At 37.7% G+C, this 25,685-nt stretch overlaps 1 protein-coding gene across 1 annotated transcript in view; it reads right to left on the bottom strand.

Annotated features, from left to right (window-relative positions):
• Positions 1 to 13,312: 13,312 nt before the first annotated feature.
• TMEM164 (transmembrane protein 164) overlaps positions 13,313 to 25,685 on the bottom strand; it is a 339,420-nt gene continuing 327,047 nt past the window's right edge. Inside the window, exon 8 of the mRNA XM_050776567.1 lies at positions 13,313 to 13,438. The gene's annotated coding sequence lies outside the window, so the exon portion shown is untranslated. The remainder of the gene's footprint in view (positions 13,439 to 25,685) is intronic.

Below are 25,685 nucleotides of genomic sequence, written 5' to 3'. Positions count from 1 at the left end.
TAAAATGAATCTTTCAAAGGTTTCCCAAACCACTTCTTATGATCCAGTGAATATTTAAGAGAGACACTTTTGAAGCCTGTACAAAAACTTGTCCCTGTAACACATGTGCCATGATATACAAAATTCTACTTTTGTCAGTCTTTAACATCTACCTCTGAATTTTCATGAATTTCTATTTCACAAGGGTAATTGTTTTATATACACTGGCAGCAGCATACAATAAAACTTAGTGTGCAAGTTTTTAAAAATGATATTTAGCAATATCATATTAGTGAAAAATAGTCTTATTGTGGTTTATTATTTCTTTGAATACTAGTGAGATTTGACACTTTTTCATGTTTATTGATTATATGACCATATGTAGTTCCTTTTTAAATAATCTACTCATAGCCTGTGTCCACTTTTTTTTTTTAACTCATCCATGTTTCTGTTTATATATAGGATAACAAATTCAAGAACAATGGGAAAGTAACATATAAAACCTTAATAGGAAATACAATAGAGATTTCAAAACACTACTATTTGACTTTTTATGCAAAACTTCAATATTCCAACATTTTTTCTCACTTGCTGCATAAAGCACACAACTTGAAATGCTAAATAATTGTGTTACTGTATGTATGACCTTGTTTATTATCTACCATAGACATCAAGATGATCATAGTTAATACCAATTTAAGCTTTACAGAATACTGTTTTAGGCCCAATATTGATCAGAGAATCTTGTATTTATGGCATCAGGTTATAAAGATCTATTCAAAACCATTTTTGTCAAAATTCAAACACTGGAACAAAAGTCAAGTTGTTTCTAAATGAGACACAAAATAATTCTTGCTAATACTACAAATTTTGTCCCATGGATAATACTATTGTCTTTTTAAAAAAAAATTATTTCAATTTTTATTTTAGATTCAGGAACACATGGGCAGGCTTGTTAGCTGGGTATACTGTGTGATGCTGAGGTTTGGGGTATGGATGGTCCCATCACCCAGGTAGTGAGCAGAGTACCCAGTAGGTAGTTTTTCAGCTCTTGGTCCCCACCCTCCCTCTCCAGTGTCTATTGTTCCCATGTGTCCTCAGGTATTACTATTTTCAAGTTTTTTTTCTTTACATGAAACTACTGAAAGCAAAAGTATGTCATGTTTACAGGTTACTCTATACATTTATCATTATATTAATAAATGTCTTAAGTAATTAAGTAGTATATTAAGGCCATAAACCAAGTCTTTATCTCATATCAAAGGACTATTGTTATTCAATCATCTAGAAAATTCATTTTAGGCCGAGTGCAGCGGCTCATGCTTGTAATCCCAGCACTTTGGGAGGCCGAGGTGGGCAGATCATCAAGTCAGGAGTTCAAGACCATCCTGACCAACATGGTGAAACCCCGTCTCTACTAAAAATACAAAAATTAGCCAGGCGTGGTGGCGTGTGCCTGTAATCCCAGCTACTCAGGAGGCTGAGACAGGAGAATTACTCGAACCTGGGAGGCGGAGGGTGCAGTGAGCTGAGATTGCACCACTGCACTCCAGCCTGGGCGACAGAGTGAGACTCTGTCTCAAAACAAAAGAAAATTCATTTTAATGTATGCCCATTTTTTTAATGGTCTTTTAGTTATTGATTCTAAAAGGCTCTTTATATATTACTTTGTCATCTGTCTGACATTATTACCCCCTAGTGGATGCCTGAAATGGGAAATAGTACTGTACCTTGTATATACTATGTTTTTTCCCATACATACATATCTACGATAAAGTTTAATTTATAAATTAGGCACTATAGAGATTAATAACAATAGAACAATTATAACAATATATTTTAATAAAAGTTATTTTTTTCTTTACTGAGAATATTTAGCTTTTATTTATTTATTTATTTCTGTTTTTTAAAAATGAGACAGGGTCTCACTCTGTCGCCAGGAATGAGGTGGCATGATCTCAGCTTACTGCAGCCTCGACCTCCCAGGCTCAAGCAATCCTCCCACCTCAGCCCCACAGGCTGCTGGGACTACAGGCCTGTGTCACTATGCCTGACTAATTTTTGTATTTTTTGTAGAGACGAGGTTTCACCATGTGGCCTAGGTTGGTCTCAAACTCATGAACTCAAGCGATCCACCTGCCTTGTCCTCCCAAAGTGTTGGGATTACAGGCGTGAGCCACCGTGCCTTGCCTACATTTTCATTGAAAGGAAGCACTTTACAGCTTTTCTTTGGCATGTCCGAATTTCCAGCCTCACTACTCTTGCAGTCTGGGGCACTTATTAAGTAAAATAAGAGTTACTTGAACACAAGCACTGTGATACCACAACAGTCGATCTGATAACTGAGATGGCTACTAATTGACTAATGGGTGAGTAGTTTAGACTGCATGGTTACCCTGACAAAGGGAAGATTCATGTCTCAGGGGACAGAGCAGGATGGTGCAAGATTTCATCACCCTACTTAAAATCGTCCATAATTTAAAACTTATGAATTGTTTATTTCTGAAATTTTCCATTTAATATTTTCAGACCACAGTTGGCTGTGGGTAATTGAAACCACTGAAAGTGAAACCATGTATAAAGGGGGATTACTATATATTTGAGTAAGAGCTTCTAGAGACTGCTAAATTTGCTCCGTAACTATCAGAGTGGAAGTCAACTAATGCTGTCAAATATTTTTATAAGGCCTGTGAGTATTCTGGAATTATTTTGATGCTGTTCACTTCTCCTGTTTCTGTATTAAATCTAATTTTATGTACACAAAACCAGATTATGTTACAGTCAAACAGATTCCAGGAATGTTCCACAAACAATATTGTTCAGTAGTCAATAGAGGACAAATTGGACTATAATCTTGCCAGTGACTTCAAACAAAGTGAAACAAAACATAAAAAACTAAAACATGTTACTATAGTTGCCGCCATCAACTTCCTCATCATTCTTGAAGTTGGTATTAATAGCAGCATCTTTGGAATATTTCAGCACTTTTTCAGTATTACATTTATGTAGAAAGGTCTGTGCTGGCATTTAAGCCAAACTCTATCACCCTGCTTTAAAAAGTCTTAGCAGGCATACACAATTACATCTTGGAGCTTTATGGATATGACAGCAATATTGACCTTTTCACAAGAAATGGCAAAAGCTAATTTGAGGCAAAATCAGTGCTGCTCAGAAACTTGAGCCATCATCCCTGATGACATATAAGTATTAAAATCTCCATAGAATTATTTTCTTTCTGTGATACAGGGTCAACAAACAATTGCTGAATGCCTAATATGTGCCAGATGCTTCTCCATACAACCTTTTCCAATCCTCTCCACTCATCTATAACATAGGTATCTTCATTTCCATATGAGGAAATTGTAACTCAGAGAGGTTATATGATTTGTTCATGGTCACACTAGTAACTATAAAGTGGCAGGGATGGGACCTGAAGCCAAATTTTCCAGTTCTGAAAATCTAGCGTTCTTTTGATTGTACCACAGTTACCCTCTTCAGCAAGACTGGATGAGACAGTGTGGATGCCCCAGGCAGGCTTATGTTCTGGTGCCTCTTCACCTGAATATATTAAAAATATTTGGTCAACATTTACTTAATGAGAGTAGGGAGAGACTGAGTTTCTATTTTAAATAGTGTATGCCTTTTTCCTTATGTTTGAAATAAAAAATTCACTGCCCACACTTATAACAATAATAGCTGTCGTTTATTGAGTGTTTACCATATGTCAGGAACTATGCTAACCACTTTACATGCATTATCTCATTTAATCCTAGGAGGTGAGCATTGTTATCATCATCATCATCATCAACACCACCGCCACCACCATCATCATCCCCGTTTAATATGTGAGGCCCAAAGTTTAAGTCACTTAGCCAAGATCACACAGCTAGTAAGTGGTGGAGCCAGGATTTAATCTCTGGTAGGCTCACATCTGAGCCTATGAGCTTAACCACTATGTTGCGTGTGTGTGTGTGTGTGTGCGTGTGTGTGTGTGTGTTTTGCCTTCAACTACAGCAAAAAATCCTAAATTGGCATTTTAGATTACTTATTTATTACTTCCATTTCTTTTGTTTGTCACTCAAAACTAAATATAATGGCAGTAACTTACAGGGATAATTATAAAATCAGGTAACTTACCAGTATATAGTTATAAAATCACATTCAGGCCAGGTGTGGTGGCTCACGCCTGTAATCCCAGCACTTTGGGAAGCTGAGGCGGGCAGATCACCTGAGGTGGGGAGTTCGAGACCAGCCTGACCAACATGGAGAAACCCCGTCTCTACTAAAACTACAAAATTAACCGGGTGTGGTGGCGCATGCCTGTAATCCCAACTACTTGGGAGGCTGAGGCAGGAGAATCGCTTGAACCCAGGAGGCAGAGGTTGTAGTGAGCCAAGATCGCGCCATTGCACTCCAGCCTAGGCAACAAGAGCGAAACTCCATCTCCAAAAAAATAATAGTAATAATAAATAAATAAATAAATCACATTCAAAAGACCTTAGAATTTCGCCTCCCTCTTTTTTTTTCTTTTTGACAACAAACCATTTCCCACTTTTCTGTAGTTTTTATTTTGTCCTCAGTGTCCTTTTGCAATTCTCCAAACCAGGTAACTTTGGGGAATGTATAGTAAAGGATTTAAAATTTGGATAAGGAAATTAACCCTTCGTTCTTGATAAAGAGCATTGCAACATGCAGTATTTTGTTTCTCAATATCAGGTGATCGTGGAGAGTTGCTTACTTTCAGCAACTCCCAGCTTGCTAATCTCACCGTTGGTGGCACACCCTTTAACTTGCACACACTTGTCAAGAAAATGGTGTGGTTGGCACCAATGAGGACTGGCTTGCTTTTGCTTTTAATTTTTTACTCAAAGGTCCCAGCCTCCTTAGATGAAAGAAGTGGCCAATTTTCATTTCACCAATTACTTTAGGAAGTACTGGCAGAAACCCAAGGTATGCAGCACCATATTTATGTTTTATTCCAGGGATTTTTAAACATCCCTTTTAAATTGGCACCCCAGGCAGTTCCCTGGCTGACCCATTGCTTAATTCTCCTCTCTGTCTCAGGAAGGCTATGGAGGAATTGATGGGTCTAATTAGGTATGCAGAACTAGAGAGTTGATGAAGAAGAAGGATATGGTTTGGATACATGTATATTGATTCAAATATTAAAGGACAATTTTCTATGAGTTTCAGCTGACCCTGAAAACCCATTGAGTGGATTTACCTCCCCTGCCATTTGTAAACAGGCGAAACCTGATTATAATGAATATCAGAGGGCAGCTGGAGCCTGTAGGTTGACTACTGATGTTAAGGGCTGTGTAATTACAATGCAATTTTATTACCAGGCATTTCATACATATAATTATAATGAGGTTTAGATAATTTAGAAAAACAGCTGATCATAAGCAGTGTCAGGCCATCTACAATCTGAGCTTCACCTTTGTGTTAATTAAAGCAAAATCTTCAAGTAGAACTGGAAATGAAGGGGTCACACCCAGTGAAATGTCTCTCCCACCCTGGCTTCTTGTCTGTCCACTCATTGTTTGTACTTCTGTGGAAAACTCAAAATTTCACTGCCTGGTACTTCTGTGTTCAAAGATCACTCCTCTTCCCTTCTCCATTCTTTGTGGGTAAAAGTCTGCTTTAGGTCTTCTTTTTTCTCGAATTTCTTATTGTGTTAGAATACATGAAAGATAAAACGTACCATCTTAACTTTTTACATTTATAGTTCAGTGGTATTAAACACATCATAATGTTGAACAACCATCACCACCATCCATCTCCATAACGCTTTTCATCTTGTACAACTGAAACTTTGTACCCATTAAACAATAACTCCCCATTCTTGCCTTCCCTCGGTCCCTGGCAATCACTGTTCTGTTTTCTGTCTCCGTGATTTTGACTATTCTAAGGACCTCATATAGGTAGAATCATACACTATTTGACTTTGTGTGACTGGCTTATTTCACTTAGCATAATGTCCTCAAGGTTCACCCATGCTGTAGCATATTGCAGAGTTTCCTTCCTTGTTAAGGCTGAATAATGTTTCATTGTATGTATATACCACATTTTGCTTATCCATTCATCTGTTGATGGACACTTGAGTTGCTTCCTGTTTTAGCTATTATGAATAACGCTGCTATGAAAATAAGTGTACAAATATCTCTTCAAGACACTGTTTTCAATTCATTTGGGTATATACCCATAAGCAAAATTGATGGATCATATAATTCTATTTTTTATTTTTTTAGGAACTGCCATACTGTTTCCCACCAACTGTACATGAGGGTTCAATTTTGTCTACATCTTCACCAATACTTGTTATTTTCTGTTTATTGATAGTAACCATCCTATGCTTTGGGTCTTAATAAGATGTCTCTGACTAGGATTGAGATTTTCAAATCAAGTGTAGAAAGTGGAGGCAGTTTTGTGTCTTTATACCTGAAAAAACAAACTCTTCTTCAAATGCTGAAGAAAAATATAGTGATGACATTTTAGAATTTCAAATGAGCACGAATAGTCTAAAAATGGAACAGAATGTTTGAAATGGAAACTGCCCCAGAAAACTTGAATAATTAGAGCTATAATGTATTTTGAGCACCTACTATGTGACAGACACCAGGAAAAGCACTTCCCACATATATTATCTCATTTAATCCTTTCAATAACTCTTTTAAGAAATGGGTCCTAGAGTCCCCATCTTTGCAGATGAGGAAACTAAGGTGTAGACAGGTTTAAACTACTTGCCCAAGGTCACATAGCAATTAAATGGCAGAGCTGGAATTCAGATCCAGGAATGACTAACTCTAGAGGCTTTTCACTTATCCACCAAGAGGACCTGCCATTTCCTTAGACATTTATAGGCTCTAAAATAATTTCTTTGTGGAAGGAATTCAAAGGCAAGAGAGTCAAATCAATATTTCCATCTGTGTATAATCTGCATGATTTTTGACATATCCAAGAATAACATAAATTACAGGAAGGGTATTTGGGCATTCTCTCTCTCATTCCCTGGGGGTGGGGGTGGCAGCCTTCCCTACCTCAGGTTCATCCCATAAGCCTATCCAGGGTCCATTGTTGGCCAACCAAGTTGATCTCTGGAAAGTGACTTGGCGTGGCTCTTCCTATGTTAATTTCATCAAAGCAATAATAATCATGAAATCATGGGCTGGATATTAGATGTTTTTTGTTTTTAGTTTTTTTTTTTTTTTTTTGAGACCTGCTCTGTCGCCTGCCTGGGTTCACTGCAACCTCCGCCTCCCAGGATCAAGCAATTCTCCTGCCTCAGCCTCCTGAGTAGATGGGACTACAGAAACATGCGACCACACGTGGCTAATTTTTTATTTTTATTTTTATTTTTATTTTTAGTAGATACAGGGTTTCACCATGTTGACCAGGCTGGCCTTGAACTCCTGATCTCAGATGATCCACTTATCTCGGCCTCTCTAAGTGACTTTCCAACCTTGACATGCAATGAAACACCTAACCTCTAAAAACAGCTCAAAAAGGTTGAGACTGGTTTAGGCAGGATGGTAATCTGCCAATCCTTGCTCACTTTCTCCTTCTGCAGTATCCAGTCTTTGCTTAACTGTCCTCCATTGTTGAGAGATTTTTCATAGCTTTTCAGAAGAAACGGGCACTTCCAAGAGAGCAACCTGCTTTTATTTCTGCAGCTACTGATCTTCATCATCCAACTTAGGTGTTACATCCTTAGAAATGAGGCTCTCTCTGACCTTTCTCTGACCACCTAATCCAAGGTAATCCCCCATAAAGTTTCCCTGCTTTATTTTTCTTGTAGAACTAGGTTATCACGATTTGAAATCATCTTATATGTTTGTTGACTTGCATGCTGCTAGTCTCCCCACTAAACAAGCTCCGGGAGGTTCATGGCATCTAGCATAATGCCTCGCATGTACTAAACACTCAAAAAGTATTTGTCAAATGAATGTACATGATGAATTAGGGATTCTAAAATTGGGATAGGGCTTTGGAGCTGATGAAATAGAGGCAACACAAGGAAAGCTGAACTTGGGTGATGCAAATTTATCCAACTATGGTAAAGTGGAAACTGATATGGTAAAGTACAATACTGTCTGAGGTTCTTACATCACTCATTCTTTCTTGAGCACATACTATATTCAGGGCATTGTGCTAAACTGTCAGTGGTGGGCTGCTATAGAGCTCTGGGACCTATGCCATAGGCAACCCCTAGTTTGATTCATTTATCTCATGTTTATTGAGTGACTACTACATGTGAAGCACCATTCTATGCTGGATATCATAGTAATCAGGACAAAGTTCCTGCCCCGTAGTGAGGAATGTATGTGTCAAATCATAATCAGACATGGTATTTTTTCCCAGATGGCATTTCCTAGTGATCGTTTGACTTTCCAGCAAATTCAGATCTTTGCTCCCAAGGTGATCTTGGAATCATTTCTCCACCACCCTCCCCCTGCCCACTGTTACTTTTATATTGATACCAGCTACCAATTATTGGGTATGCACAGTGTTAGGCACTGTGCTGAGGGCTTTACATTCATTATATGATTGAATCTTCCCAATAACCTCACGAAGAAGGTACTATCATTACACCCATTTTACAAGGCTGAAATTAAATGATGTGTCTAATATCATGTAGTTGTTATGTGGTAGAATGGATTCAAAGCTGGACCAAGTGTCCCCTAGAGTTGTGCAATGCAGTCACCATCCAGAGTCAGTGTCCTTAACCACCAGTGTGCAATGGTGCCTCTTATATATTACACATGCCCTCCCTTCACTTAGGCAATCTGATTCTGCAGACTCTGGCAACCCAGACACTCTCAGGTTATAGGGTTTGCCCAAGGAGCTGGCAATGAAGCAGGCAGAAATGTTCTAAGATCTGACTCTGTGGTCCAGAACATGAGGCATCAGCAACTATATGTTATGACACAGTTGTTACAGTTCATTACATCCTAGGAATAACACTGTCCTCAGTAAAGATCAAATTATTGAAGATGTAGTTCATAATGGAAACTATATATCTGGACTTCTTTCATTTGAAAGCGATTAAACAAAAGGAAGTTAAAGAAAAGCTGAGGAAAACAACTAGTGCATTTGTAGAGAAAATATTAAAAACATATCTCAATACAGGCAATCTAGATTAAGACAATAAATATATTTGTGCTATCAGTTTTATAATAATACATCCTTTAGGTTCAATATAGAACTAAAGCTATCAAATATGGTTCTTTTTCACACTGATTTCTGTAATTTACTAATATATATTCATTTGTTTTGTGCCTTTTCAAAGCAATTTTTCTTACCTTATTTAATTCTTGTGTCATAAAAATCTTGTAAGGTAGAGGGAAGGCATTATCTTTGTTTTTAAAAAGTATAAATTTAAGGTACAAAGTGAGCAAGTAAGTGACCAACAACACCGAATTAGAATTGTAGCCATGAAATTTGGTCCACACAACCAGGGTGCAAAAATGTCACATTTCTTTCTTTTTTTGGCAATGATTTATTGAATATGGCACCAAAAGCACAAACAACAAAAGAAAAAAGAGGTAAGCTGGACATTATGAAAATTCAAAACTTTTGTATATCAAAGAATACCAACAGAGTGATAAGGCAATCCATGAAATAAAAAGAAACATTTTAAAATATTATATCTGATAAGGAATTGATATCCATAATATATAAGGAACTCCTACCACACAACAACAAAAGCAAACAACCTGATTTTATTTTATTTTATTATACTTTAAGTTCTGGGGTACATGTGCAGAACGTGCAGGTTTGTTACATAGGTAGACACGTGCCACGGTGGTTTGCTGTACCCATAAACCTGTTACCTACATTAGGTATTTCTCCTAATGCTATCCCTCCCCCCGGTCCCCGCCCCCCGAGAGGCCCCAGTGTGTGATGAGCCCTGCCCCTCCATGTCCATGTGTTCTCATTGTTCAACTCTCACTTATGAGTGAGAACATGCAGTGCTTCCTTTTCTGTTTTTGTGTTAGTTTACTGAGAATGATGATTTCCAGCTTCATCCATGTCCCTGCAAAGGACATGAACTCCTCCTTTTTTATGGTTGCATAGTATTCCATGGTGTATATGTGCCAAATTTTCTTTATCCAGTCTATCATTGATAGGCATTTGGGTTGGTTCCAAGTCTTTGCTATTGTGAACAGTGCTGCAATAAACATACGTGTGCATGTGTCTTTATATTCATAATCCTTTGGTTATATAACCAGTAATGGGATTGCTGGTGTTCCTATTTCTCCACATCCTCTCCAGCACCTGTTGTTTCCTGACTTTTTTATGATCGCCATTTTAACTGGCAAAAAATGTCACATTTCTTTATATCCCTACAACAATCTGCTCGGAAACTTTCACCTTTCTAGCTGGCTAAAAATTCCATCTCACTCATGGTTTTTATCTCCCTTTGTCAAGGTTGTATGAAGACCCTAGCAAATGATACCCAGAACACAACTTTTAGTGTAGGCCCTATGCCCTTTTGTGCATACCCAATATTGTTGATATGTTTGTCAGGCAAATCCCCTTAAAGTTAGACAGGGTAGCTGCTTCTGTGCCACCCTTGCACATTGGTGGTGATAGTGGGGTGTTTTGGCTGAGGTTGGCATCCTCATGGACTAGTATTCAGACTTTCTTAAGTGTACCATGTCTCCATTCTCTCTTGAGATCTTGTATCTTCTTTAGGACACTAAAAGGCAGCAAAAGTAGTCCTTGATGCTCATGGAATCTACCATTACTCCCATCTCCTCTCTGGTACCGGAGAAGCTCAACTTCTATGTCAGACAGCTTATCCCACCTCTACTCAAAAGCATTCACCTGTTAACCCTCTGGGACAAGTCAGCATACTTTTCCTCAATGCACCTAGGCTTCTGAAATCAAAAGCTCTGGATTCAGGTGATCTTCCTGAACTTCCGATTTTGACCTTGCAAGCAAAAGCACCTAAGAAAGGGGAACAGAAGGGCTTGTCTATGTTTTGATTTGTAGGAGGGAAAAAGATCTACAACAAGGGCAAATTATTTAAAAATAATATTTGAATACATAATCCTTCCCCAAGCCCTGCTACATATCTTAATGGGAGTTTTTAATTTGAGGCATGGTACTAGTAAGCAGCAGTAATAATGGATCTACGGTTTTGCAGTTGATTTCAATATTGTATGTATTTATTAAACACACACAATGCTACTACTGCTGTACTATGTATTGTACGGCATGTTTAAGAAGAAAAAGATATATTATTTTGTCTTTGAGATGTAAAGAAATGAATCCACAATATGCTCTTTGACAGCCTGCTGCTGGTAACTTTCAGATCCCACTACCTAAGGGGCTAAAATTTTCTTTTCTTTAGAATATGAAAAAAATAATTTCATAGATATAATTATTTTATTTAGAGACTGTCCTTTATGGAGAGTATTTTCCTTCTTTATTTTCTACTTCTTGTAGTCACTCAAGAAACATTATATGCTAGTCATGGGGCCAGTGACATAAAGATTCATAACATTGTCCTTGGCCTCAAGCAAGGGAGACTAGGTGGTGGAAGGGAATAGATCTATAATATCAGAGTGGCCTGATAGAGGAGGCAATATTTAATTTAGGGCTTAAAGCATGAGTTGAAGTTTATTAGTAAAGAAGTGGGGAGGAACATTTCAAAAAGAGGAAACAGCATGGGCAAAGAAGGGAATAAAATAAATTTCCTAAAATAAAAATAGAGAAGTGAAAATACATAGCATACTCAAGGAACTGCCAATAATCTGACCGGAGTACAAAGTCTGGGGGCGGGGGGGGTTAATGGTGAAAGACAAGGCTAGAGAACTAGTGTGGAGTGTGATTGTAAATGTTCCTATATGCAATGCTAGAGAGTTTGGGGTTCTCCTTATAGGCCATGAGAAATTAACCAAAGGTTTTAAGCAGGAAAGTGATAAGATCAGAACAATGTTTTCTGAATATTCCTTCTGACGGAGGTGCCAAAAATAGACTGAACATAGAGAGAGTAGTCATATGGCTCTCGGCAGGAGCTGATGAAATAAGGCAATAGAAGTGGAATGGATTTAAGGTAATATTGGTGGACTTAGTATGAGAATGAGAGATAAGTAAGAGTTAAAGATGACTCCCAAGCCTGGGTAATCAGGTAGATAGAGAGGCCATTAACCAAAATAGGGAATACCTAAGAAGGCCAAGGTTGTGTATAATAAGTTTTTGTCTCAGATAAGTTGAATTTCAGGTGTCTTTGGGATATCCATGTGAAACTATCTAGTAAGCCAATTGAAAACTCAGCCTACAGCCTGGTTAGAGAAGTCAGGGTTGGAGTTAAGATATTTGGGATTCATCAGCATACACATGTTGAGTAAATTGATGGCAATAAATGTAGAGCAAAAGGAAAAAAGTCTGAGGATAGAGGCCTGAAGGACAGGTAGCTGGAGTAAGAGAAGACCCTAAAAGAGAGTTTGGGGTTCTCCTTGTAGACCATGAGAAAGAAAGCAACAATCAGATGAGGGCTATTAGAGAAACCCAGAAGAAGAGAGGTCCTCAAAGGAAAGGGTGGTCTTTAGTAAACACAGAGTAGAGGTCTGACAGGACAAGGACTAGAAGGGCTATTATGAATTGGGCAATTTAGACATCACTGGTGACTTTTGTTGGAGCAGTAGTAGGGGCATAAGCCAAATTGCTATGGTTTGAGGGTTAAAGAGAAGATGAGGAGGGTGGAAACAGTATATGAGAGTTATTCTTTCAAGAAGGCTGGCAGTAAACAGAAAGTGAGAAATAAGTTGGCAACACAGTAGGCAAAGGTAATATGGAAGAATGTCTATGGAGAGTAAGAGTGAAGAAATGAGAGAGAAAAGGGTTAATGCGTGGAGTCAAATCTCAGACAAGTTAGTAGAGGATGGGTTTTAGTCCAATACTTCTCAAACTACCTGTGGTGAAGGATCAGGTTTTCAAATTTTCAAGCTGTTGAGATTGGTACTTCTGTAAAATATAATAAAAATGAGTTACTAGAAAAAATGCAGTACAAAAACAAAGACATTCAAAATATAAACCCCAATTTTTCATTATTAGAGCCAATGAACATAAAATTAATTTTTCAAATTGCTATGGAAGTTTCTAAATTCTTACTCTTAATTTCAGTGCTTAGGCTGTTGTAGATCAGTATCAAACAGTTTGAGGATTGGAAGGGGTCCATGACCACACCTTGAGTAACACTATTCTAGACCATAGGTAGAGAGAGCAGGAAAGGACGTAAGAAAGAACACCCCTTCTTCCAAGAGAGGAGGAAAGCAGGAAAAGGATGAAAAACAGAGGAAACTTCAGAATGAAATGAAGAAGGGTTGAATGGATTCTCACCTGAAAGTCTTTTTTTTTGTTGTGAAGTAGGAAGCTTCATTTTCCGAAATGATTAAAGGATGAAGAGGTTGGAGTGGGAGGATTGAAGTGTAGTAACGGGTTGAAACAGCTGCTGTGGGAAATCAGAAAGGGAACTGAATAAAGATGAATTAAAGATTTGTAGAACAATAGAGAAGACCCAGCTGAGGCTGAAAATCATAAATTTTTTATGGAGCCAATCAGCTCAATTTTGTGATTTATTTTTTCTAACAGTTTTACATCCTCAGAGCAGGGGTGGAGAAAACATATGATAGAATACTGGTACTATGGTGGGCTAGATATACAAACTGTCCCACGGAAAACACTTAAAAATGCTTAAAAGCACTTAAAAACATTAAATTCATTTATGTTTCATATACACCTTAAACACATAGCCTGAAGGTAATTTTATACAATATTTTAAATAATTTTGTGCATGAAACAAAGTTTGTATACATTGAACAAAGCAAAGGTGTCATTATTTCAGCAACCCAGGTAGACAATGTGGTTGTTTGGTATCACCATCATTCCTGACTCTGAATTTATATGCTACTGATAAGCAATCATTTTCTTACAGTTATTCTCACATAAGTACTTAACAGTTTTAAAAAATGACATACCATTAATATAGTGAAAAAATTACGTGTTCAGTGTAACGAAGCAGCACAGTGGCATCACCAGAATACCAGGATCAGCTGTTAAACAACAAACAATGGCAGGCTTTCGGTCTCCACCTACAATGCTGTGTTTTGATTAAAAGGTTACTGTACATTGTATTTTATTTTTTTAAGGTGAGAAGACACAGAAACAGTTGAAGGACCAGGAAGTGGGTCCTATAAAGATGAGAAGGCATTCTGCTGGATGGCTTTAAAAAAATATTTCCTCCAAAGTCATCTGCCTGATTAACAATGGATTTTTTCTAAAACAACTCCATCAAAAAGTGGGCGAAGGATATGAACAGACGTTTCTCAAAAGAAGACATTTATGTGGCCAACAAACATATGAAAAAAAGCTCATCATCACTGACCATTAGAGAAACGCAAATCAAAACCACAATGAGATACCATTTCATGCCTCTTAAAATGGCGATCAGTAAAAAGTCAGGAAACAACAGATGCTGGAGAGGATGTGGAGAAATAGGAACGCTTTTACATTGTTGGTGGGAGTGCAAATTAGTTCAACCATCGTGGAAGACAGTGTGGTGATTCCTCAAGGATCTAGAACCAGAAATACCATTTGACTGAGCTATCCCATTACTGGGTATGTACCCAAAGGATTATAAATCATTCTGCTATAAAGATGCATGCACCCGTATGTTTACTGCAGCACTATTCACAATAGCAAAGACTTGGGACCAACCCAAATGCCCATCAATGATAGACTGGATAAAGGAAATGTGGCACATACACACCATGGAATACTATGCAGCCATAAAAAAGGATGAGTTCATGTCCTTTGCAGGGACATGGATGAAGCTGGAAACGATCTTTCTCAGCAAACTAACACAGGAACAGAAAACCAAACACTGCATGTTCTCACTCATAAGTGGGAGTTGAATACTGAGAACTCATGGACACAGGGAGGGGCTCATCACACACCGGGGCCTGTTGGCGGGTGGGGGCTAGGGGAGGGATAGCATTAGGAGAAATACCTAATGTAGATGACGGGTTTATGGGTGCAGCAAACCACCATGGCACGTCTATACCTATGTTACAAACCTGCATGTTCTGCACATGTACCCCAGAACTTAAAGTATAATAATAAAAATAAAGTCAAACACCAAAAAAAAAAAAGAAAGAAAGAAAGAAAGAAGGAAAGAAAGAAAGAAAGAAAGAAAGAAAGAAAGAAAGAAAGAAAGAAAGAAAGAAAGAAAGAAAGAAAGAAAGGAAGGAAGGAAGGAAGGAAGAAAGGAAGAAAGAAAAAAGAAATAGACGTTTGTTTTACTAAGCCATTATATCTTTGGGTCTACTTGTTAGAACACTTTATTTAGCTGGTACAGGCATTTAAGTTAGACACATTCTTTTATGTAATCTTTATAACCATTTTAAGAAGTATGTACTGATATGCAATTTAAGAGATAAGGAAAATAAAGTTAAATTACTTGCTTGAAGTTGTGCAGTAAATGAATGGGTGATATGCTAAAGGCCCAAGAAGATGTTTGCTACAGCCCCAGCCAAGCTATGCTCATAGTAATCACTAGGCCTTGTTGTTGATTTGGGGAGCAAAAGTTTGCTGAAGCAGTAAAAATATCATGACATCAAAATTTTTGCTGGCGCCTCAAGGCTAGTTTATAAAATTAACACCCTTCCTCTTTACCTTTTAACTATTTCTCTCACTCCATAACTCTATAAACAGCATTTTGTTGCCTGTCTTTTCTCTGTGTTCATCATTTCCATCCAGATCGGTTCTTATTCTTTTCTAGTAGGCCCTATTACATTGATCTCCTTACTTATGAGACTAGAAAAGAATAATAATCGATGCTTTGAGGTCTCAGTATTTGCTCTTTTCAGGATAGAAGTGTTTCTGTTCAAGAATTGCTTGTAAGTATATTTCACTGAACACTGTAGTGATGACCATCAAAGAAATAATATTAATAATGATAATAACAACTACTTAAAATAATATTTCTAGGAACTATCCCTAATTAAATAAAAACCCTCCTTTGACCTAGTGCTCTTCTACAGCTACCATCTCATTTCTTTGTTCCTCTTCGGAGTCAAGTATTTCAACAGAGTTGTCTATATACACTATCTACAGCTCCCCACCACCCCATTCACTTTTCAATGCACTCCAGTCTGACTTCTGGCCCTGCCACTCTAATGAAACTACTCATGTTATTGCAACACGCAACATGCATGTTGCCAAATCTAATAGACTCTTCTCTATCCTCATTTTATTTGAAGTCCCTGCAGTATTTAACATCATTAGCCATTCTCCCTTCTTAAAAGATTTTCTTGTTTGGATATTGTGACACAACACTCTGCTGGCTTTCCCACTATGTCAGTTGCTACTCTTGTTTAGTCTCATTGGCCAGTTCATCCCAATATTGTGCAGTCTCAAGACTCAATCCTGGTTTTCACTTTTTTCTTTATAGTCCTTCTCTATTTTGTGTTGTCCAGACCATGGCTTCTAATACTATCTGTATGCTAACTCCTAAATTGATTTATCTAGTCTTGATTCATGACACGCATATCTGTCTACCTATTTCATATCCCTATTTGCGTATTTAGTGGACACCTTAAACTTACATTGTCAAGAAGTCTTGATATCCCGTGGACCTGCTCCTGTCCTTATCTTTTCCATGTCAATATGTCATCACCACTTATTTGTTTACTCGAAGCAGAAATCTAGTCATTATCATAAATTCTTTCCTTTTCCTGACCTCAACAAAATACGTGTCAGTAAGTCTTGTTGACTCTACCTCCAAAATTTACATAGAAATTCTCCCTTCTTTTTATCTTAACTGCCACCACCTAGGTCCAGGCCTATCCTGAATTACTGAAGTCTCTTGACTGATCTCCTTATCTCTGCTCTGTTCTCCTCCATTACATTCTCCAAATACCAGCAAAAATTGATCTCACTAAACTGTCCAGTGTCTTTCCATTGCTCTTTGAATAAAAGCCAAATTATTTATCATGGCTACGAATGATCCACTCCTGTACCTCAATAAGGAAACAGAAGACTTGAACAACACTATACACCAACTAGAATTAACATATATCCATACAGCATTCCACCCAATAATAGCAGAATACATAATCTTCTCAAGTGCACATGAAACATTCTTCAGGACAGATCATAAGCTAGGTCATAAAAGAAACCTCAAAAAAACTTAAAAGGATTGAAATCATACCAAATATATTATCTACCACCATGGAATGAAATTAGAAATAAAAAACAGAAGGAAATTTGGGAAATTTACAAATATGTGGAAATTGAACAACACACTCCTAAATAACCAATAGGCCAAAAAGTCACAAGGGAAATTAGAAAATACTTTGGGACAAATGTAAACCACAAAATATCAAAACTTACAGGCCAGGCATGGTGGCTCACACCTGTAATCCCAGCACTTTGGGAGGCCAAGGTGGGTGGATCACTGGAGGTCACAAGTTTGAGACCAGCCTGGCCAACGTGGTGAAACCTTGTCTCTACTAAAAATACAAAAAAAATCGCCAGGCATGGTGATGCACTCTTGGAATCCCAGCTACTCACAAGGCTGAGGCAGGAGAATCTCTTGAACCCAGGAGGCAGAGGTTGCAGTGAGCTGAGATTGCACTACTGCACTCCAGCCTGGGAGACAGAACACGACTCCATCTCAAACAAACAAACAAAACAAAACAAAAGAAAAAAAGAAGAAAAGAAAAGAAAAAGAAACTTACGGGATGCAGCTAAAGAAGTGCTTAGAGGGGAAATGATAGCTATAATACCTATATTTAAAAAGAAGAAATAATTCAAATCAATAATCTAACCTGCCATCTAAGAAGCCAGATAAGCAAACAGAAGCAAACAGAAGGAAAGAAATAAAGACTGAAACAGAGATAAATGAAATCCAGAATAGAAAAACAATAGAGAAAAGTAACCAAACCAAAAGTTGGTTCTTTGAAAAGAACAGCAAAATTGACAAGTCTTTAGTTAGACAAAAAAAGAGAAAAGACTGAAATTACTAAAATCAGAAATGAGAGAACATTACCACAGACCTTACAGAAATACAGGGTATTATAATAGAATGCTAAGAGCATTTGTATGACAACAAATTAGATAAACCAGATGAAATGAACCAATTCCTAGAAACATACCAACTATCAAAAGTGACTCAAGAAGAAACAGAAAAATTTAACACATCTATAACAAATAACTAGATTGAGTCACTAATAACAAAAACTCCCAGTGAGGGAGAGGGGAGTGCGGATGGTTAATGGCTATAAAAATATAGATGGAATGAATAAGATCTGGTATTTGATAACACAATACTCAACAATAATTTATTGTACATTTAAAAATAACTAAGAGTATAATTGGAATGTTTGTAATGCAAAGAAATGACAGGTGCTTCAGGTGATGCATATCCTATTTTCCTGATGTGATTATTGTACATTGTATGCTAGTTTCAAAATATCTCACGTACTCCATAAATATATACACTATGAACACATAAAAAAATTCACACTAAAAAATAAATAAATTTTAAAACTACCAACAAAGAAAAGCCCAGGACCAGATAGCTTCATTGGTAAATTCTACCACACATTTAAAGAAGAATAAACACCAAATCCTTCTCAAGCTCTTCCAAAAAATAGAAGAAGAAGGAAACTTCCCAAATCATTTATGAGACCAGTATTTTCCTGATGCCAAAACTAGACAAAAACATCACAAGAAAACTCAGACCATTGAATGTAGATGTACTATGAATACAGATGCAAAAATCCTCAAAAATACTAGTAAATGGATCCAGCAACATATAAAAAATAATTATATACCATGACAAAGTGGGATTCATCTCAGGACTGGAAGGTTGGTTTACTATCCCAAAATTAATATAAACTATTAATTTTGTGGTATGTTAAAGTAATATACCACATCAACAACATAAAGAACAAAAACCACATGATCCTGTCAATAGACACAGTAAAAGCATTTGACAAAAAAATCCAACCTGTCATGATAAATTAAAAAAAAAAAAAACACTCAACAAACTAGGGTAGAAGGGACCTTCCTCAACCTAAGGGAAGCTATGAAAAATTCACAGCTAACGTCATACTTAATGCTAGAAGACAGAAAGCTTTCCCCATTATATCTGGAATAAGATAAGGATGTCTGCTCTCATCAATTCTATTCAACATTGTACTAGAGGTTTTAGGCAAAGCAATTAGACAAGAGAAAAAACTATATCCAGATTGGAAAGAAAGAAGTAAAACTATCAGATGACACGATCTTGTGTACACAAAATCTTAAGAAATCCAACAAAAAACTATTAGTAGTAAGAAATGAATTCAGCTAGGTGGCAAGGTACAAGATCTAAATTGTATAATGAGGCCAGGTGTGATGGCTCACGCCTGTAATCCCAGCACTTTGGGAGACCGAGGTGGGCAGATCACTTGAGGTCAGGAGTTGGAGACCAGCCTGGCCAATATGGTGAAACCCCGACTCTACTACAAATATATAAATTAGCTGGGCACTGTGGCGTGCACCTGTAGTCCCAGCTACTTGGGAGGTTGAGGCAGGAGAATTGCTTGAACCTGGAGGGCAGAGGTTGCAGTGAGCCAAGATCATGCCACTGCACTCCAGCCTGGAGCGAGACTCCATCTCAAAAAAAAAACAAAAACAAAAAAAACAAACAAAAAAAAACTACAATGAACAATCCAAAACTGAAATTAACAAAATTATTCCATCTTCAATAGCATCAAAAAGAATAAAACATTTAGGAATAAATTTAACAAAAAAGTTTAAAATTGTAATCCCAACTTTGACTCTGAAGGTAAGATTCTAAAATGGTACCGTTAATTTGGAAAACAGTCTGTAGTTCCTGAAAAGGTTAAGCACAGAGTTACAATATAACACAATAACTCCACCACTAGGTATATACCCAAGAGAAATGAAAACACACATCTACACACAAACTTGTAAACGAATTTTCTTTGCAGCATTATTCATAACAACCCAAAAGTACAAATACCCAAATGTCAATCAATTGATGAATGGATAAACAAAATGTGGTATATCCATATAACAGTATGTTATTTGGCCATTAAAGGAATGAAGTACTGGTAGATGCTACAACATGGAGGAACCCTGAAAACATTATGTGAACTGAAATAAAGCAGACACAAAAAGGCAAATATTACATGATTCCATCTATATGAAATGCTCAGAATAGGTAAATCCATAGAGACAGAAGGGAGATTAGAGGTTGTCTGGGGCTGAAGAGGAATTGGAAGGAATGGAGAGTAACTGCTAATGAGTAATGGGGTATCTTTTTGGGGGTGATTAAAGTGTCCAAAATTGATTATGTTGAAGGTTGCATAATTACATGAATATTCTAAAAATCATCAAATTGTAAAATTTAAATGGGTGGGTGGTATCCTTTGTGAATTGTATCTCAATAAAAAGAAGAAAGAAAGAACAAACAAGAGAATTCTGGAGGAAACACAGAGCAGAGTGTAGCATGGGAAATTTCAAGCTCCTTAGAAAAGCCATATGCTGCGGGCCGGGCGCGGTGGCTCAAGCCTGTAATCCCAGCACTTTGGGAGGCCGAGACGGGCTGATCACGAGGTCAGGAGATCGAGACCATCCTGGCTAACATGGTGAAACCCCGTTTCCACTAAAAAATACAAAAAACTAGCCGGGCGAGGTGGCGGGCGCCTGTAGTCCCAGCTACTCGGGAGGCTGAGGCAGGAGAATGGCGTAAACCCGGGAGGCGGAGCTTGCAGTGAGCTGAGATCCGGCCACTGCACTGCGGCCTGGGCGACAGAGCGAGACTCCGTCTCAAAAAAAACAAAGGAAAAGCCATATGCTACCATGAAGTATCTGCAGTAGAAATAGCAGCTTGAAGTTTTAGAAGGCCATCAAGTGGCATGAAAGAAACCTAGAATCCCTTGTGGAATCTCGTGGAGGATGCAGAAGGCAGCTGAGGATTAAGCAGCAGCCTACTTACCAGGCAGTGGCTGTGGCATAAGGTGAACAGCCCCAAAGAAAAGGCTGTACGGTGGATAGCCAACGTCAGGGGCCAGATGGAGGATCTGGCTGAAGTGTGGAGGGTTAGCTGCGCTACTAGGAGCTAGGGTAGGAATCCTGAATAGTAAGTAATGAGAGACGACTGAGCTTCCTGACACAATCATTGTGTGTTACTCATGCTGAGAGAATAAGCCATAAATTGTGAACATTTAAGCAGTGAATAGAGTGAGACAAAATGAGCTACACTTCAACTGGGATCCAGCAGAGGTTATGGGGATCAGATTTCTGCTCCTTGGTTCCATGAGTGAGTTTGAACTTTAAATTGATTATTTGTACAAGAGAGACTTAATTCAGAACAGACTTTTATATTTTAATTGACAATGTTAATCCTCACCCTGCCCAAACTGTGCCTCCAACCAACTGGAATAGGTGCCCCAGAACACAATGAGATTAGTCAAACAGCTATATTTTTATAATTAAATTTTGAGGTGAGGCCCATTGGGCTTCATCATGTACATTTTCAAACCCCAATATATGTACAGAAGCTAGTAGATGAATTCTTTTAAAAAGAGAGAAAAGAGAAAAACAGTCAAGTAAAGACTTTTTCAAACTATAGTAGACACCTTCACGTTTTGATTGTTCACAATTCCTCTAACTGCCCTAAATAACACTGTTTGATCATCTTCTTCCTAAGAAGCCTTTTTCTCCAATCTACAACTAGCTAGCTTTATTGATTCTTCCACATTCAGAGTAGATATTAGCATATCTAAATCTCATTAAGGAGTTTATAGAACTTTCTCTAAAGGAAATAGGTAACGAAACAACATTCAATTAGTTTGTACTCAAGTTGACAATAGAAGATGTAAATGAAACAACTAGAAAACAAGGTAGATCATGGTGCTTTCGCTCATAAATGTGTTCATTAGATAAAGAATTTTGGAAAGAAGGATCTGTTTTGTAATCAGAAAAACAAAAACTGATTTACCAATTTGAATTGAAAAGTAGGTAAAGAATTTCAGTATTTACTCACGTATTCATTCAAACATAAAAGGGAACTGATTACCACCTCCACCACAACAACCATGTGTTATATGTGTACAAGGTTAGATCAAAGTGGTAGCTAAGAATATTACATTCTGCAGTTGTTCAAGGATGACAGTTGAGAAAGTTTGATGACAGAGGATAAAAATAACACTTGTTTGGGCATAAATGGCAGGTTTTTTTTTCAATGAAATATGTGAATGTTTCCCCTTTTACCTACAACCCCAGAAACCTAAGAAAATAATTTTGCAACATTAAGTTCACTACCTCATCAAATTATAATTATTCTTATTTTCTGAAATGAAAAAATAACTATGTTATAAACACGAGAACAAATTGAGGCAATGATAATATATTAAGTAACTATTGGGTTTAATTCAATTACTAGCTTTGCTGCACAGTAAATAATATGCATAACCTCTGTTCAAGTATTATTTTCCACAGTTGTAAAACAAAGCCTTTGACAGGAGTTAGTTAACAGCAATTTAGAGCTGCCTCTAAATTGCAGAAATAAAAATGCTCACAATTTGAATGTGCTTTGTTGACAAAGAGACTATGGCCTATTTATTTTATTTTTTTAAGTGGAATCTTCAGCTCCCCGATTGACAGTCAGTTACAAAGAGAGGAAGGCACCTTAAAGTTTCCTCTGGAGGGTATATCACTGCACTCCAGTATCAGCAGTGGATAGAAACCATGTGCTCTATCATACTTTGACCTTTATACTTCAAGCCAAGAGAATCCTGAGCAAGGTCAGTTTTTCTATCCACGCAGTGTGCACTTTGCATAGATGTAAAAAATTTTTTTTCACAGAATTTGTTCTGTGGATTTCGTTTATGTTTGAACGAAATATGTTTCTTTTTATGCTGGTGACTTTGCAAGAAAACCAGGCCAGGAGAGGCATTTCCTCAAAGGCCTAAAGGAGACATTACCACCACCACCACTACTTGCCAAGGGATTTATAAAGCATCTTGAGGCTCAAGGTTAGTATGGGAGATGAGCCAGGCTCAGGAGAAGTTAACACAAAGATAAAGGTTAGTGCTTTCCCCCGTTTTAGTTAGCCAATACAACAAAGTACTTAGATAGTAACCCCTAGTGGTCAGGTAATGATGTCTTTTCTGCAATTATCACATTTGTGTTTGTCTATTTTCTTTATGCTAGTGAGGTTTGGAATTGGAATTGAAAATCCTCTAGGGAAAAGCTATTTTTGTAATTCAGCTGGGGTGTCCTTGTCTTTGGGTTTTCCCATTGCATCAGTCCCTTAGCCTGGCAGGATAGCCATGATAGTGCTTTGTCTTTTAGATGAAATGCAGAACTAAGGACATGACTACTGGTGCTTATTAAAGATTCCTTGCTATTTTTCACAAGAGTAGGGGCGTTAGACTCTTGTCTACTGGCCAAATTCTAAATTGGGAGATTACATTCTGCTTTCCTAAATTCCCCTAGCAGAAGCAGCCATCCATGATATCCTACTTTGCTTCCTGTGCTAAACTGTTTTGTGATGTCATTAAATGGCTCTGGTTTTTTACTCTAGAAATGATCACTTTAGTGGGATGGGGAATAAATTGATACCGATTGTCTGATATTATGTTCAATCTAGTTTCAAAAAAATTAAAAGGTGGGCTGTGATAGTTAAGGACAAAGTACAAAACACCCTAACCTACAAAATACCGTAACGTACCAGTTGTTGTGGTGCTTTTTTAAAAAAACCAATCTGCTTTCTCTTCTGTAACATAGACAAAATATTAATGCATTTTTTTTTTTGCTCCACTAGTAGTTGACAAAGAATTGTTATTTGTTTCAAACATAAGGTTAATTCTAACAGTGATGAAGTTTGAGAGGATGAAATTACATATCACTGACCAATTAAACTATCTCTTTTGTCTTTAGGCTGCACCTAACCATTCCAGACTTTCATTTGTCTATCTCACAAAATCTTTTTGGAAGGAGATTTTTTCATCTTTCCTTGCTAACATATTTCAGTGTCTCTCAATCTTTCCATAAAAGCTAAGTTATTATTTCTGTTTAACCTCAGTTGCACCTGCTGGAGTGTAATGTCACTATCTTTTGTCCATCAGTAGCCTTATTATCATATATTGTTAGTGAGAGGCAATATAGTATAATGGCATGGTTTTTGGAATCAGACATGCCGGCATTCCAATCCTAGCTCTGTTACTTTCTAGGTGTGTGATCTTGGGCAAATTACTTCTGAGGTTTAATAGCCTCATCTGTTAATGAGTAACCTCAGAGCATTGTTGTGAAGATAAAATGAGATAATATCTTATTCTGAAGGATTATGGGGTAGGACGAGGTATGGTACTGGGCACCTAAAAAACGTTCAGTACATACTATAATAGCTATTTATCTGATTATGTGCATGTATCTGACTTAATTCATAAACTCTTTGAGAGTGGGAGGCATACTTCCTGCGCACGCCCTGGATTTCAACAGAAGTATAGTGTTGTGCACATAGTATGGTGCAGAGGCTCAATATTACTGAATGAATAAATTGTTTTGTTTTTATTCCCTGAGTGGAATGAACAGCCCCAAGCTATCTGCAAGATCCCACGCATGTAGATAAAAGGTGACAAAAATCAATCTGCAGTTTTAAAATATGCAGATACCTGACTTTATCTAGATATTCTAGCATGGTGTAGATACAATGCAAATAACTTACGCTTTCTATCAGGTTCATTTCTACAAATTTTAACATTTATTGTCATTATTTTTATTATTAAGCTACACTTAGGCACCTAGAAAGGGACTGACTCATATGCCTCCTCATCCATCCAAGCATTTAATTGAGAAATTTTTAAAGTGAATATTAAGAGCTAATTATATACTTAAACAAAATCTTTCAATTTGTGACTAAGTACATTACCTTCCCTATTTATCTCTAAGATCTGAGCACTACAGATAATATTCCTAATTGCTTTTTACCCAAGCCAAGAAATAAAAACCAAAACCAGAAAAGTCCACCACTGCAAGTCCCAAAGCACAATTAATATCTTTGAACCAGTGAAGTATTAGTTAGGACTTTATTTTTGGCTTTTTAATGTTTACAAACGGCTAGGAGGGTAAGTTGGGGGAACAAGTACAAGATACATCGATTCAATTGGACTTGAATATTTCTCCATAAGGAAAGGAAAGAGTACCCTGGTGTGTGCTTAGGCTGGAATTAAAAAGAGCAGCGTGGCCATTTCCCCGACTGCTTTGTACATACTTAACAGGGGCGGTCTCAGGTATGGAGCTTCAGGCACCTGCTCGCTCACACTCCAACAGTTCAGAAACCCGTGTATTTGAGGCCGGGTGGCTCAGGTTCCACGTAACTGGGCTTAAATGTCATTAATACTACTTGCAGCGGGGGTCACTGAGCTGTGCTTTGGGACCTGGATGCTTACTTCGGACTTTCTCCTTTCTTCCCCCCTGCCCCCACTAGTTTCCCTTTCCCTCCTTCCTTCCCGGGCGTGCCCACCTCTTCCCTTAGCTCCCACTTTCCACTATCTGACTCTTGTTTCCTTCACCTTCCTTTCTAATCGGCTTCCTGGCTTCCATCCTCTGCCGGCCGCAGAGATTGAGATTCGGGCTGGGGCTGGGGCTGCGGCTCAGAAGAGGCACGAGTCCGG

This window comes from Macaca thibetana, chromosome X, assembly GCF_024542745.1.
Source record: "Macaca thibetana thibetana isolate TM-01 chromosome X, ASM2454274v1, whole genome shotgun sequence".
NCBI classification, from domain to species: Eukaryota; Metazoa; Chordata; class Mammalia; order Primates; family Cercopithecidae; genus Macaca; species Macaca thibetana.
Note: the sequence above shows the minus strand (reverse complement) of the source record. Positions and strands in the feature narration are given on the sequence as shown.